Raw genomic sequence first — 5,542 nt, 5'->3', positions numbered from 1 at the left:
AGACTAGACTATAGACTAGATTATAGACTAGACTATAGACTAGACTATAGACTAGACTATAGACTAGACTATAGACTAGACTATAGACTAGACTAGACTATAGACTAGTCTATAGACTAGACTAGACTATAGACTAGACTAAACTTCACTAGACTATAGACTATTCTATATATTAGCTTATAGACTAGACAATAGGCTACAGATTAGACTATATACTATACTAGTCTATAGACTATAGTCTAGTCTGGTCTATAGTCTAGTCTATAGTCTAGTCTATAGTCTAGTCTATTGTACAGTTTATAGTATAGTCTATATAATCTAGTCTATAGTCTAGACTAGCCTATAAACTAGACCATAGAGTTGACTATATGCTAGACTAGACTATAGACAAACTTTAAAATAGACATTTCGCTGGATATATAAACTAGATATTTGGATTTTTTTATAAATATATTTTACAAATATTTTTATAAAAAAATGATAACAAATTATTTCATTCAATATATGAATTCTTCTTTTAGCAATAAATTGCACAATTGTATTTAATTCCTATTGACATTCCACAGTTGTTTCCCCTTAAAATACAACTCTGGCTAACCATTCCCCCTGAATAGTATACATATGTTAGCAATAAGAAGAAGCTTTTGCCCAATAAATAAAGTGTGTATAAAAACAGTGACAAACTAACGGTTAGAACAAAAAAAGAATTTTATATTTAATAATACAATAACGCTGATTATTTTTAAAGATATTGGCTTAAAAAAGTCATGTATAAAAAGCATATATAAGAAAAGCAATTTTAATATTTTTGTTCAGAAGTGTTTTTAAGGTCGGTAATAACAAATCAAAGAGCAACAGAAAAAAAAGATAAAAATTGGGTAATAATATAGCCTTAGAAAAATATAATTTTTTATCTAGTTAAAGTGCAAGTGTAAAACTCAAGAAAGCAGGATAAAACACCGGCAAGAGGGTAAGTCTTTAAGGAAAACAAGGAATATAGAAAAAATATGTTTTTTTTGGTGGAAAGTTTGTTGATAAGGGATGTTGGAGCTATAGAAAATCTAACAATAACAATTTGCCAATCAGCTGTTTTACTAAATATAATTTTATGCTATTTATGTTGTTGTTGTTTTCTCTATGATTTTTTTTGTTTGTAAACAAAACTTAAATGTAAATAAAAAAATGACATAAACTAGTTGTCAAAGTAAACTACTTAAAACGGCGTTATTAAAATTTAAACTTAAATTCTAAACGAATTAAATTTTAGTTTTTATGTATTTCTTTACGAAATTTATTAATTTTGTTTTTAAAATAATGATTTAAACTAAATTTTTTTTTAAATGTTTAACGCTTTTTCGGGCGTTTTATAATTTAGACTCTAGATTTTAAAGTTTGACGGCGTTTAGTTTTAATTTGCTTCGCCTGTGTTGTTTTTTTAGTTATTCTACAGTAGTTTCTTTTTGTAACTTTCGTGTAAATATGTAAATTTTCATTTTTATATGCATTTATGACAAAAATATTAATTATTTATATGCAATTTGTACATATGCAGTTTGAATTTATAATAAAAAATTGTTTATTTCTTAAAGAAGGCATATTTTTTATTGAAAATTATTTAATAAAAGTTTGCTTCTGATACCTACGAGTGCATGCAACAAATGTTTAAAGATGTTATTTTTCTATGGAAAGTTAGGTGAGAGTCTTCAAAAGGAATATTTTCTAAAGAGAGGTAACTAAAAAAAGTCTTTTGAATCAGTTTCTAGAGGACTTACTTTACCTAAAGATAAGTGTCTATGTAAGGTACCTTTCTATAGACAAATGTTTGAAGAGTATAGTATACTATAGACAAGTGTTTATAGAAGATGCTTTTCTATAGAGAAGTTCCTATACACTTTCCTATAGACAAGGTTCTACAGATAAGTGTCTATAGAATAGAAACAAATGTCTATAGAAGACACTTTTTATATACAAGTACTTATAGAAGACTCTTTTCTATAGACAAATGTATATATTTCTGTAAAACAGCCTTCTTTATAGACAATGTTCTTTAGAAGACGATTTTCTATAGGAAATTGTCTATAGAAGTCACTTTCCTTTAGAAAATTTCTATATAATTCACTTTTCTATAGACGACTGTCTGCCAGGAATTTTCTATAGACAAGTGTTTATATCATACGCTTTACTATGGATACCTATCTACAGAAAACACTTTTCTATAGTCAATCGTCTATAGATAACACTTTTCTTTTAAAAAATGCCTATAAAAACACTGCTCTCTATATATACAAGTGTCTATAGAAGTTACTTTTCTATAGACAATTCTATAGTCAAGTGTCTATAGAAGATACTTTTTAAGTGAAAGACACTTTTTACGTATCATTCGAAGACACTTTTCTAGAGACAAACGTCTATCGAAGACACTTTTTTATGAACAACTGTATATAGAAGAAACTTTTCGATAGAAAAATATCTATAGAAAACACTTTTTGATAAAAAGTTCTTACAGCGACTCTTTCTATAAAAGACACTTTTCTTTGGACAACTGTCTACCAAAGACACTTTTCTATAGACTAGACTATAGACTAGACTTTAGAATAGACTATAGACTAGACTATAAATTAGACTATGGGCTACAATATAGACTAGACTACAGACTAGACTATAGACTAGACTATAGACTAGACTGTAGACTAGACAATAGACTAGACAATAGACTAGACTATAGACTAGACTATAGACTAGACTATAGACTAGACTATAGACTAGACTATAGACTAGACTATAGACTAGACTATAGACTAGACTATAGACTAGACTATAGACTAGACTATAGACTAGACTATAGACTAGACTATAGACTAAACTATAGACTAGACTATAGACTATAGACTAGACTGTTGACAAGACTATAGATTAGATTATAGACTAGACTAAAGGCTAGGCCATAGACTAGACTATATACTAGACTTTAGACTAGACTATAGACTAGACTATAGACTAGACTATAGACTAGACTATAGACTAGACTATGGACTAAACTATAGACTAGATTATAGACTAGACTATACTATAGACAAGACTATAGACAAGATTAGACTATATACTAGCCTATAGACTAGACTATAGTCTACACTATACATTAGGCTATTGACTAGCTTATAAACTAGACTATAGACAAGACTATATATTAGATTATGGACTAGACTAAAGAATAGGTTATAGACTAGACTATAGACTAGACTATAGACTAGACTATGGACTAAACAATAGACTAAACTATAGACTAGACTATAGACTAGACTATATATTAGACTATAGACTAGACTATAGACTAGACTATAGACAAGACTATAGACTAGATTATAGACTAGACTATAGACTAGGTTATAGGCTAGGCTATAGACTAGGCTATAGACTAGACTATAGACTAGACTATATACTAGACTATAGACTAGACTATAGACTAGACTATAGACTAGACTATAGACTAGACTATAGACTTGACTATAGACTAGACTATAGACTAGACTATAGACTAGACTATAGACTAGACTATAGATTAGACTATAGACTAGACTATAGACTAGACTATAGATTAGACTATAGACTAGACTATAGACTAGACTATAGATTAGACTATAGACTAGACTATAGATTAGACTATATACTAGACTATAGACTAGACTATAGACTGGACTATAGACTAGACTATAGAATTGACTATAAAAAAGACTATAGACCTGACTATAGACTAGACAATAGACTAGACTATGGACTAAACTATAGACTAAACTATAGACTAGATTATAGACTAGACTATAGAATAGATTGACTATAGAAGACACATTTCTACAGACAGATGTCTAAAGAAGATACTTTTCTATATACAGTTGTCTAAATAAGACACTTTTTTATTAGAAAATTTACAGAAGACATTTTTCTATGGATAACTATCTATAGAAGACATACGTTTAAAAAAAAAACGATTTAGGAAAATATAAAATACCTAAGCAAAAAAAGAAGCCTTTTAAGAAACCCCTATTACCATTTCAAAATTACACAAGTAAAATTTTTAAAAAACCCCTATAAATGTTCCTCTAATCAAATAAGTTTCTTTGTTTGAATACTTTTCTTTATCAATAATAATTTTGAAAAAATTGTATGTATGTAGTTGTAAAATTCTGCTTAAAAAATATAATTGGGGTTTTCTCAGAAAATAATTATTAACTATTTGCACAGTACCATTGTTTATACTATATACTTAAGTTTAGATCCGTATTATATACATAAAATAAAAATTCTATTGTTACCCACCAATACGAATAAAATGTTATTTCTATGTACATACATACATACATACATATATGTATGTATTTGTATTGTATTTGAAATCTGCAACCGTTTGTGTACATTCAATTTTTTTTAATAGAATTTATCTTTATTATAGACTTGTTTCGCTATTTTCTTTATTAAAATGTATTGTCAAATATTTGTGTGATTCCCCGGTTTCAAAAAAAAAATTTGATTTTTTCCGGTTATAAAATTTGTTTATTAGTCATTTATTGTGAAATTATACTGTGTATTTATGAACATTTAAATTTAATATTATTATTTTTTTTTTTGTTCTTACAGATGGAAATCATTGATGTTGTATATGGAACATATTCCATACCCTCAGATGTGGCTGCTATTGTAGCAACACCACAATTTCAACGTTTAAAATCTCTCAAACAATTGGGCTTCTTAAAAATTGATAATCATATTGAACATGAACATCATCGTTATGCTCATTGTTTGGGGTAAGTTTTAGTTTGTTTGAAAACAATTTTACTTTTCAAGGTCAACAAAGACTGTCCAGAGAATAGTATAGACTAGACTATAGGCTATTGACTAGACTATAGACTCGACTATAGACTCCACTATAGAATAGACTAAAGACTCGACTATAAAATAGACTATAGATTAGAGTATAGACTAGACTGTAGATTAGACTATAGACTAGACTCTAGACTAGACTATGGTGATTTTAAGTGAAAACAAACAAAACAAATCATTATTTAGATAAGACTAAACTATAGAACAGACTGTAGACTACATAAGACTGTTGGTAAGACTATAGACTAGACAATAGACTAGACTGTATACTATAGACTAAACTATAGACCAGCCTATAGATTAGACTATATACCATACAATAGACTAGTCTAAACTATAGATTAGACTATAGCCTAGGCAATAGATTAGACTATGGACTATACTATAGAATAGACTATAGAGTAGTCTATGGATTATATTATAAACTATACTATCGATTATACCATAGACTAAACTATAGAATAGACTATAGAATAGACTATGGACTAGACTATAAACTAGATTATAAACTAGACTATATACCAGACTATAAACTAGACTATAAACTAGAATAAAGACAAGACTATAGACTGGAATATAGACTAGACTATAGACTAGACTATAGACTAGACTATAGACTAGACTATAGACTAGACTATAGACTAGACTATAGACTAGACTATAGACT

The sequence above is a fragment of the Lucilia cuprina genome, chromosome 5 (assembly GCF_022045245.1).
Source record: "Lucilia cuprina isolate Lc7/37 chromosome 5, ASM2204524v1, whole genome shotgun sequence".
In the NCBI taxonomy this organism is placed as follows: domain Eukaryota; kingdom Metazoa; phylum Arthropoda; class Insecta; order Diptera; family Calliphoridae; genus Lucilia; species Lucilia cuprina.
The sequence above is the reverse complement of the archived record's forward strand: the minus strand, read 5'-3'. Positions refer to the sequence as shown.